At 43.5% G+C, this 11,930-nt stretch overlaps 1 protein-coding gene across 1 annotated transcript in view; it reads right to left on the reverse strand.

Moving 5' to 3' along the window:
• The window catches only part of LOC145337269 (butyrophilin subfamily 1 member A1-like), an 84,968-nt gene extending 74,717 nt beyond the window's left edge, over nt 1-10,251 (reverse strand). Inside the window, 2 exon segments of the mRNA XM_080182058.1 lie at nt 1,386-1,567; nt 10,173-10,251. The gene's annotated coding sequence lies outside the window, so the exon portion shown is untranslated.
• Between the last annotated feature and the right edge of the window lie 1,679 nt (nt 10,252-11,930).

An 11,930-nucleotide genomic window follows, 5' to 3' on the forward strand; every position in this document is an offset into this window, starting at 1 on the left:
AGGGAGGATCTGTTTGGATTACCCTTCAGGCAGAAAGTCAGTGTTCTGGATCACTCTCTGAAAATTCTACTTGAAGTCCATTGAGTGTGGAAATTCTTCAGTGTGAAACTATTGAATAAAAGGGGTTTCTTTCACAAACAGGAGATTGAGCAATTATCTGCATAGCTGAATTGAATCATATAATCCCTACAGTGCAGAAGGAAGGCATTTAGCCCATTGAGCCTGAACCAACAACAATCTCACCCAGACTCTTTCCCCGTAACCTCATGTATTTACCCTGATAATCCCCCTGACACTAAGGGGCAATTTAGCATGGCCAATCAACCTAACCTGCCCATCTTTGGACTGTGGGAGAAAACTGGAACACCCAGAGGAAACTCACTCAGACACTGGGAGAATGTGCAAATTCCACACAGACAGGACAGGAGGCAATGGTCTCATGGTATTAATCCAGAAACTCAGTTAATGTTCTGGGGACTGGGTTCAAATACCGCCACGGCAGATGGTAGAATTTAAATTCAATTTAAAAAACCTGGAATTAAAAATCTACTGACGATTACGAAACCATTGTCAATTGTTGGAAAAACCTATCTGGTTCAATCAAGTCCTTGAGGGAAGAAAATCTGCTGTCCTTACTTGTTCTGACCTACATGTGACTCCAGACCACAGTAATGTGGTTGACTTACAATTGTCCTCTCAACAAGGACACGTAGGGATGGGTAATAAATGCTGGCCAACCAGCAACATGATGTGGAGATGCTGGCGTTGGACTGGGGTAAAACAGAAAGAAATCCCATAACACCAGTTTAAAGTCCAAACAGGTTTATTTGTAGCAAAAGCCACAAGCTTTCGGGACAGCCTGTCCCTTCGTCAGGTGGCTGGGAGTTCGTTTTCATCGAAGCTCTCAAGCTTCAGGTGTTCAGTTCAAAACCGCCTTTGGGAACTCCCGCACACCTTCCAGAAAGTTCTCCAGCTGCCGACCTAGCCAACCAGCAATATCCATGTCACACGAATAAATAAAAAAGTCACGCAAGGCTAGAATCCCTGGTACTGTGAGAGGCAGTAGTGCTAACATGCCGCCCTCATTTTAGTTGACTTACTTGACTTCAAATATCCAGGTTAATTTACAGGTCAAAAAGACAACATTCCTCCTTTGTCTCTCTCTCTCTCTCTGGTATCATGGTTTGATATATAAAATGCCCTCTGCCTCCTGTTCCCTTACACACATCGACCCAGTTTAACACCCTGTTAAGGCGTTTCACGAGAGATTATCCAGCAGATCTCAGCTCAAATCCTTGAATTTAATTCAATCTTTCCTCCTGATAAGAACATCCAAATCCTGCTGACAAACTTTCCCCGAGAAATAAAGATTATTCGGCACTCACCTCTTAGTTTCTGACTGAATAATTGAAGATTTTCCACATCCTTTCACCAGTTCCGTCAGGAGTCAGAGAATTCACAGCACTTAGTCCTTGAACATTCACTTTCACTTTTTAATGAGTTACCAATTGAATTACCTATTGCTGATAAGGTGCTGAGCTGGTCTCATGGACAGTTTCAGTTAACTCTTAAAGAGACAGAGAAAATCATTTTGGATGGGGACAATTAATAAAACCCAACTCAAACAATAGAAAAGAAACTTAATAAATTAAATCATAATATTATTTACTTATAAATATTAAATATTATAAATAATATTATTTAGAGTTTTAACTTTTTAAAATTTTTTTTGTGGAATGTGGGCAGCACTAGCATTCATTTCCCATCCCTAATTGCCCTCAGAAGGTGGCAGTGAGACAACTGAGTGGTTTGCTACTTCAGTCAACCACATTGCTGTGGCTCTGGAGTCACATGTTGACCAGACTGGGTAAGGCAGATTTCCTTCCCTAAACATAAGAACATAAGAAATAGGAGCAGGAGTAGGCCAACTAGCCCTTCGAGCCTGCCCCGCCATTCAATAAGATCATGGCTGATCTGTCGTGGCTCAGTTCCACATTCCCGCCCTCTCCCCATAACCCTTAATCCCCTCTCTTATCAAAAACCCATCAACCCGCGTCTTAAAAATATTTAGCGAGGACATTAGTGAAGCAGATTGGTTTTGAGAACAATTTCTGAGAGTTGATATGGTCACCATTACTGAGTGTAGCTTTAATTCCAGGTTTATGAATTTGATTTAAATTCTCCTGCTGTGCTGGGAGATGATCACTGCCAACAGGCCGCATTTAGTTTAAGTGCCTGTCTGGCTCGTGATGAGGTTTCCTACTTCCTCCTGTCACTCTCCCCACAGGGTGGTCAAAGATGAGGACAGGGAGAGAGCAAGCTCTCCATTGGGGATCTCTAGTTCTATAGGACAGAAAGCTGACATGTCAGGGTATGATTTGATGGAAGAGGAGATTGAGGGTGTAGACTGTGCAGGAGGGCTGCATTTGTAGCCAGTGTGTGCATGCACAGATCCGGTGTGTTAGTCTGAGGTTCAGGAGCATGGGGCGGGGTATAGTCCAGAAACAAGGAAGAGTGAATTTCTTTCATTGATTTTAACTCCTGCCAGTGTGAAACGTCCACTTGTATAAAATTAGGAACAGTAAATAATAAATTGGGCATTAAATATAATATTAACTGTTAAAGGAATGTTGATCAATAATAGTGTAATTGTATGTGACCCGATCACAGTCCATTGTTTCAGCTTCAATGTACAATGCCAAACAAATACAGATTTTATGTTTGGAGATTTCTAGAAACATATTTCACAAAGCAGCCCAGAAAACTATCAGAGATTAATCCTGATGAATATAAAGCAGACCTGTGAAGCTCTCCCAGAGAATCCCCACAGAGCAGAAGGAGGCCATTCGGCCCATCGAATCTGCACCAACCACAATCCCACCCAGGCACTATTCCCGTAACCCCATAAGTTTACCCCACTATTCCCCCTGATGTGAGGGTCAATTTAACATGGCCAATCAACCTAACCTGCACATCTTTGGAGTGTGGGAAGAAACTGGAGCACCCGGAAGAAACCCACACAGACAAATGTGCAAACTCTACACAGTGACCTGAGGCCGCAATTGAACCTGGGTCCCTGGTGCTGTGAGGCAGCAGTGTTAACCACTGTGCCACCATGCCACCCCTCCGCTGTGAACTCCCTGCTACCAGCCCAATCTCAATCTCCCGTGACTGTACTCTTCCCTCCAGCCTCAATCGCTTATATCTCACTGTTCCTCAGCTGCAGCTTTTCCTGGGGCCTTCCCCATCTGACACCTTTGAGGATTTTTCCCAGGAAAGGGAAAGAGTTCTGTGTTCATTTGGTGTTTTCCCTGAAATTGATGTCATCTCTGGACCCTGTTACATCGCCATGTTGGCCCAACAAATGTGACCCCATTGTATTTCAGCGCATGCAGAGACCAATGTGCATGCAGTCGTAAGTTCATAAGGTATAGGAGCAAAATTGGGCCATTCGGCCCATCGTGTCAACTCTGCCATTGGACCATAGCTGATAGGTTCCTCATCCCCATTTTCCTGCCTTCTCCCCATAACCCTTCAATCCATTACCAATTAAAAATCTGTCCAACTCCTCCTTAAATTTACTCACTGTCCCAGCATCTAGTGCACTTTGGGATAGCAAATTCCTCAGATTCATAACCCTTTGGGAGAAGTAGTTTCTCCTCAACTCTGTTTTAAAGGTGCTACCCCTTATCCTAAGACTATGACCTCTCAGCCTAGAATGTCCCACAAGAGGAAGCATCTGCTCCACGTGTACTTTATCCATACCTTTTAACATCTTGAATACCTCACTTTGATCTCCCCTCATTCTTCTAAATTCCAGAGAGTATCGGCCTAAACTGTTCAATCTCTCTTCATACAACAAGCCCGTCACCTCTGGAATCAATCTACTGAGCCTCCTCTGAACTGCCTCCAATGCCACTACATCTTTCCTCAAATATGGGGACCAAAATTGTGCAAAATACTCCAGGTGTGGCCTCACCAATGCCTGGTATACTTCCTTACCTTTATATTCTATTCCTTTAGCTACAAATAACAACATTCCATTCACTTTCTTTATTATCTGCTGTACCTGCATGCTACTTTTCTGTGACTCATGAACGAGGACACCTAGATCCCTCTGCACTGGGGCACCCCGAAGTCTCTCACCATTTAGATAATACGTCGCCTTGCCATTTTTGTGACCAAAATGCATGACCTCACACTTACCCACATTAAACTCAATTTGCCACAATTTGATCCACTCTCCTAACCTATCTATATCAATTTGTAAGGTTTTTATTTCCTTATTGCAACTTACTGTCCCGCCTATTTTTGTGATATCTGCAAATTTGGCTATTGAGCCTTCTATCCAAGTCATTAACCTACATTGTAAATAGTTGGGGCCCAAGGACCGAGCCCTGTGACATTCCACTCGTTACTTCATGCCAGCCAGAAAAAAAACATTTTTCCTGACTCTCTGTCTTCTGTCACTCAGGCAGTCACATATCCAAGCTAATAAATTACTCCTAATCCCATGTGATCTAATCTTGTGAATTAACTTTTGTCCGGCACCTTATCAAGCACCTTCCAGAAGTCCGGATATCTACAGGATCCCCATTATCCACTTTGCCTATTACATCCTCAAAGAACTTTAGCAAATTAGTCAAACATGATTTGCCTTTCATAAAACCATGCTGACTCTGATGGATAGTGTTTTGACTTTCCAAGTGTCCTGATATTTCTTCCTTGATAATTGATTCTAACACTTTCCCAACAACAGTTGTTAAATTAACTGGTGTGTAATTTCCCAATAAGGGCTTTACATTAGCATTTTTCCAGTCCATTGGAACCTTTCATTTGTCCAGGGAATTTTGGAATATTATAACCAATGGATCCACCATCTCCACCATCACTTCTTTCAATATCCTAGGATGTAGGCCTCAGGCCCGGGGACATATCGGACCTCCATCCCAATAATTTCCTGAGTACCTTTTCCCTATCGATGTTGATTGTTCTAAGTTCTACCCTTTCTATTACCTCTGACTTGCCCATTCCTATAGAAATGATACTAGTGTCCTCCACTGTAAAAACTGAGGCAAAGTATTGATTTAGCATCATTGCCATTTCAGTGTTCCCCACTATTAATTTTCCTGTTTCATCTTCCAAGGGACCAACATTCACCCGAGCGACTCTCTTACCTTTTATATACTTACAGAAGCTTTTGCTATCCTTCTTGATATTTTGCACTAGTTTTCTGTCATAAGCTACCTTAGCTCTTTTTATTACTTTTTAGTATCCCTTTGTTTATGTTTGAAAGTTTCACAATCTTCCAGCCTGCCACTGGCCTTTGCAATATGTGTACCTTAGTTTTTGTCTTTATGTTGTCCTTGACCTCCTTGTTTAGCCATGGATCGTTTTTACCCCCTTACCATCTTTCTTCCTCACTGGGATGTATTTTAGTTGTGAGGACTTGAATATCTCCTTAAACAACTGCCACTGCTTTCCCATTGTCCGACCTTTTAACCTTCCTGCCCATTCTGCTTGGGCCAAATCTGCCCTCATGTCTATTTAATTTCCTCTGTTTAATTCCAGAACTCATGTGGGACTCCACTTTCTCACCCCCAAACTGAATTTTGAATTTTATCGTACTATGGTCACTACTCTCTAGAGGATCCTTAACTCTGAGGTCATCAATTAATCCCTCATCATGACACAATTCCAAATCCAGAGTAGTTTGCTCCTTGGTTAGTCCCACAATATACTGTTCCAAGAAATAACCTCTAATACATTCAATGAACTCTGCCTCCAGGCTACCCTTGCCAATTTGATTCTTCCAATCTATGTGCATATTAAAATCACCCATGATTATTGGCATTCCTTTCTTGCAAGCCCACAATATTTCCTGGTTTATACTGTGTCCTTCTGCAGAACTACTCCTTGGGGACCCATAGATTACTCCTACCAAGTACTTCTTCCCTTTGCTATTTCTTATTTCTACCCAGACTGATTCCACATCTTGATCTTCTGTGTTTATGTCATTTCTCATTACGGCAGTGATTCCTTCCTTCATTAGCAAAGCTGCATCACCTCCTTTTTCTTCCAGTCTATCTTCTTGAAATGCTGCACACTCTTGGATATTCAATTCCCAGATCTGGTCTCATTGTAACCATGTCTCAGTAATCACCATCAAATCATACCCTTCTGTTTCTATTTGTGCCGTTAACTCATTAATTTTATTCTGAATGCTCCATGCATTTAGATACAAAGCTTTTAAATTTGTTCTACTGGTAAATTTCCCTACTCTTTTATAATTCCTTGGTGCATAAAAACATTCACCAGTTCTGTCCTCTCTTTTATTGTCTAGTAACCATCAAGATTGGGGGAACGGCAAATTGTGCGGAGGGTGTGGAGAGTCTGCAGAAGGATCTAGATAGGCTGGGCGAATGGGCCAGGAAATGGCAAATGGAATTTAATGTTGGCAAGTGCGAGGTGGTCCACTTTGGTAGGAAGAATGGTAGGAAGGACTATTACTTACGTGGCGAAAAACTGCAGCATGCGACGGTGCAGAGGGACCTCGGGGTCCTTGTGCATGAGTCGCAAAAACCCAGCTTGCAGGTGCAGCAGGTGGTCAGGAAGGCGAATGGGATGCTGGCCTTCATAGTGAGGGGGATTGAATATAAAAGTAGGGAGGTCTTGCTGCAGCTGTATAGGGCATTGGTGAGGCCACAGCTGGAGTACTGTGTGCAGTTTTGGGCGCCGCACCTGCACAAAGATATTTTGGCCTTGGAGGGAGTGCAGAGGAGGTTTACTAGGCTGATACCGGAGTTGAGGGGGTTGAGCTATGACGAGAGGCTGAATAAACTAGGCTTGTACTCGTTAGAGTTTAGAAGAATGAGGGGAGATCTCATTGAGACATATAAGATGATGAATGGGATGGATAGGATAGAGGTGGAGAGACTCTTCCCGCTCAGAAAGGACAGTAGGACTAGGGGGCACAGCCTCAAGATAAAGGGGGGGCGGTTTAGAACAGAGTTGAGGAGGAACTTCTTCACTCAAAGGGTGGTGAATCTCTGGAATTCTCTGCCCGTTGAAGTGGTGGAGGCTGCCTCGCTAAATATTTTTAAGACGCGGGTTGATGGGTTTTTGATAAGAGAGGGGATTAAGGGTTATGGGGAGAGGGCGGGAATGTGGAACTGAGCCACGACAGATCAGCCATGATCTTATTGAATGGCGGGGCAGGCTCGAAGGGCTAGATGGCCTACTCCTGCTCCTATTTCTTATGTTCTGATGTTCCTACTGGGCAGAAGGAGGCCATTCAGCCCTCTGAATCTGCACTGACACTGACAGGGCTTCTTATCCAGGTCCACCACCCCCCTCTTCCCATCTATGTGCATTTACCCCAATAATCTACATATCTTGGGACACCAAGGGGTAATTTAGCATGGCCAATCCACCCAATCTGCACATCTTTGAACTGTGGGAGGAGATCACAGCAGCCAGATAGAAACCCACGCAATGATGAACATGCAAACTCTACACAGTCACCCAAGACTGGAATACCATGGCACTGTGAGGCAGCAGTGCTAATCACTGTGCCATCATGCCATCAAGCAATAAATGTATTCCCAGAAATGAAAAACAGTAATAATGGAATTTTAGTCACATAGAAATTTTATATTGAGGCTTGATGGAATTCAGAAGCTTTTGGAGTTCTTTGGTAGTTGTCTGCTGTCTGACTTGGTATCCTTCTGTTAGATAGCTGGATCCTTCTCTTAAGGGATATTTAAACTGGGGATGGAGATGAATGCTGGCTGCCCTGGCCGCTGGAGATATTCGCTTTAAGATGGCCGTCACTCTGGCCTTTATACCTGCGATAATCTCAATTTTCTTACACCAGGATTGGTTTGATCCTGGCAACTCGATCAAATTCAAATCTGATAGCCTCTTAATAGTTGATTGTCCTTTTAAAATGGCTAGGCTGACAGAATGCAAAAGTCTGTTACCAAGTCAACTCTGATGCTTAATCCTTTTGAAACAAATGTTGCAACCTAGAGTCTGGATGTACTCTGCATTTTAAAAATTCAAGCATTGGTTTCCGTGTCAGAACCTTTGCAGGACAGGAAGATGTTACAGATGAACAATATTTAAAAAGGAACAAGGAAAGAAAACAGGGACACAGGAAAAGACACAGAATGACCTCTGCATTGCCTGCAAAACAGCACGATGAAATTGCAAAAGTGATCAGCCACATGGAACAGAATATGGAACAAGATCAAAGAAATAAAAATAGAAATCTAAAACAAAATGTGTGAATAATGAGAATATTGATGGAAGGGAAAACATTAACAATCAGCAAAGTAGATTAAATTCCAGTACTTTAGGAGTTTGGTGGAAAAAGGATGTAGATCACCTGGTAATACTGTCCTGGCAGGGATCCAGTAACTACCAGCACACCCACCTCATATATAGCACTTACAGCCAGAGGGGAAATCACAGCGATGGTTAATGCTAATATGAAGAACACTGAACTGCCAAGAGTCTTGGGAAAATAAGAGCTTAGACAACTCACTGTGCTCACAGATAGTCCGTCTGGTGTCTGAGCTGATAGATTTTTGTGGTTGAAAATTACCCTGCATATCTGGAATTTTCTGGGCCAACCTCAGTGATTGGAACTATGAAAGTGTGAGGTTATCCACTTTGGAAGGAATAATAGTAAAATGGACTATTATTTAAATGGTGAAAAATTACAATTTGCTACTGTGCAGAGGGACCTGGGGGCCCTTGTGCATGAATCGCAAAAACTCAGTCTGCAGGCGCAGCAGGTGATCAAGAAGGCAAATGGAATGTTGGCCTTTATAGCAAGAGGGATAGAATATAAAAGCAGGGAGGTCTTGCTGCAATTGGACAAGGTACTGGTGAAGCTGCTACTAGAGTACTGTGTGCAATTTTGGTCCCCTTATTTGCGAAAGGATATATTGGCCTTGGAGGGAGTACAAAGAAGGTTCACCAGGTTCTTACCGGAGACGAGGGGGTTAGATTATGAGGAGAGATTGGGCCTGTACTCGTTGGAGTTTAGAAGGCCGAGGGGTGATCTTATAGAGACATAAGATAATGAAGAGGCTAGATAAAGTACAGGCAGAGAGATTCTTTCCACTTAGAAAGGAAACAAGAACTGGAGGACACAGCCTCAAAATAAGGGGGAATCAGTTTAGAACAGAGTTGAGGAGGAACTTCTCTCAGGGTAGTGAATCTCTGGAATTCTCTGCCCATTGAACTGGTGGAGGCTACATACTTGAATATGTTTAAATCACAGGTAGATAGATTTCTGATCAATAAGGGAATTAAGGGTTATGGGGAGCAGGCGGGTAAGTGGAATTGAACCATTTTCAGATCAGCCATGATCTTATTGAATGGTGGGGCAGGCTCGAGGGGCTAGGTGGCCTATTCCTGCTCCTATTTCTTATGTTCTTAAAAATCCAAATGAGATGAGAGTTTTTAAATCAGTGCGAGGAGGGTAATGTGGAACGGGAACAAGACCACATTTCATAAAACGTCTATACCAGGCACGGTCCCCGAGGTATAGATTTTAGTCTGTGCCTCCACCTTCACTTTTACTTGTTGTTTATTTCCTGTTCAAGTTCAAAGACTTTAAATAAGTTGGATAACAGTTTGTAAAAGTTCCCAGAGAGTTACCATGTTCGGGCACTTTAAACTGTCTAATTCCCTCCTTCAGTTCAAGGTATATAACAAATTCTTTTTAATGCGGATGTTGTTTGAACTGCTGCCTATTCCTGGATTTTTTTAATACAGTATATGTTTCCGATTTACACCGATCTGTAATACTGGGTTTTTGTTAATATTGACGGAGCTGTCGTGCAGTGTCAGAGAGGAGCTGCTCGGATCACCCTTCAGTGTTCAGGATCACTGTCTGAAACAAGTGTAGCAATTCCTCAACATGGACTACTGTATAAAATGGCTTTTTTCTTAAACAGGAGATCGAGCAATTATCTACAGGGCTAAATTATTTCATTTTAAAAGTTTCATTTATGAGTTGTCACGAAGGGACTTCCTGCTTCGGCCTTTTTCCGGACTGTGTTTGACTCTTATGGTTTTCTGTAATAAAACACCCTCTGTCTCCTTTCCCCTGATACAGGTACATCCTTCCCTGAAAATAAAGAATATTTGGTACTTACCTCTTACTTTCTGACTATCTAATCGATTTTTTTTACCAGATCTGTAAGGCGTAAAAGAATTCGCATCAGTTAATCCCAGAGAGCTTTCACTTTCGAAGTGAGTCACTCGCTAAAGTGTTTGGCTGGTTTCGTGTTCTGTTCTCATTCACTCTTTAAGGACACACTTCACATCAATCGAACATCATCATTATCAACTTAAAAAAAAACCTAAAGACGTAATTTTCAAGAAATACAGTTAATAAAACCTAACTTATACAAAAGAAAACAAACTTAGCAAATTAATTCACAGTATTATTTATATTTTCACTTTGTTTACCCTCTCATTGAATGTGGGCACCACTGGCATTTGTAACAAAATACAATTACCCTGAGACAACTGAGTGATATGCTACTTCAGAGGCCATTGCTGTGGCTCTGGGGTCACATGTAGGTCAGACCCTGTAAGGATGAGAGACTTCCTTCCCTAAAGGACATCAGTGAACCAGGTTGCTTGTCTTAAGAAACCGTGGGATAAAGGAGCAGCTGGAATGACATCCAGTAGCCCCACCATCCTCTGGTGCTGACACTGGTGGGTCCACACTTGTACCATGCAGCTGAAGACCAGCACCACAGAGCTCACAGGCTCAGCCATAGAGGTTATTGAGCTGAGCCATGGTTCAGGCATCTCCTGACAACACCAGGTTTAAGTCCAACCAATTTATTTGATAGTAAACTCACTAGCTTTCGGGGTTAGTCCCTTCATCAGGTGACTTCGCCATTCACCTGACAAAGGGACTTTTTACTGTGTTTACCCCAGTCCAACTCCGGCATATCCACATCAGGAATCTCCTGCCATGGAACGCTGTTCCTGCACTAAGGTCTCCACTGCAGATGCCACTCTTGCAGTGTCGGTCTCTCTGTGCTGAAGTGACAACACCATCCCCTCAGATAGATGATGATGGGACTGCTCCAGTTGGCCTTGCAGTCCGAGAAGGAATGCTGACATCCCTTCCTGATACTCATGAGTCTGCCTTTGCAGCTTCAGCAGCTGTGGGATGATTGGACCCAGGGGCACATCATCAGCAGTGGGGCTCGGCAGAGTCCTGGCCTCCAGCAATCCTCTGATTGCCGCTCTCCTGGGACATCCCTGCTTCCACCTGCTGTAGATAATCAGGTGTGTGGTGCTCACCAATGAGTGACTCAGGAGCCTGCCTGCTTCATTATCCCACTGAGATGTGAGTATCTGCGCTGGTGTGGCTGACAGCTGGGACGCTTCAATGGTGGGGTTGGAGAAGTCCCCCTCTGAGTTGTTGGACTCCGTTGTTCTACTGGTTGGCCTGCAAAAGAAGGGAGATGGCATCATCCATGCGTTACAGGGGATACTGAGGGAACATTGATTATTCACTCAAGACTGAGGAATAACAGCATACGTGTTGAGGATTCCACTTCAACAGCAGCACAGGCACGGTTTTCCTCCACCCCCATCTGCTTGAGGGCTTGTTCCTCAAAATGTGTGAGGATTTGCCATATAATTCCAGATGGCTGTGCTCACTGCCACCCGTTGTATCTGAGTTTGTCCTGCAATGGAGTGTTGACATTTACGATAGTGATGAAGTGTTGCAGGCACGGAACTTGAGTGGGAACCGGAGTGTGAGGTGCATAGCAGCTCCTGGGGGGAGCATGGTGATGGGGAAGGAAGGGTGGGGGAGGGGTGATCTGATGCCTGGTGTTGGCAAAGGCCTGGCTCCCCCAGAGGATGCCCACCAAGGTCATCTCAGG

This window comes from Carcharhinus amblyrhynchos, unplaced genomic scaffold (assembly GCF_965287045.1).
Source record: "Carcharhinus amblyrhynchos unplaced genomic scaffold, sCarAmb.v2.hapA scaffold_45, whole genome shotgun sequence".
Lineage (NCBI taxonomy): Eukaryota > Metazoa > Chordata > Chondrichthyes > Carcharhiniformes > Carcharhinidae > Carcharhinus > Carcharhinus amblyrhynchos.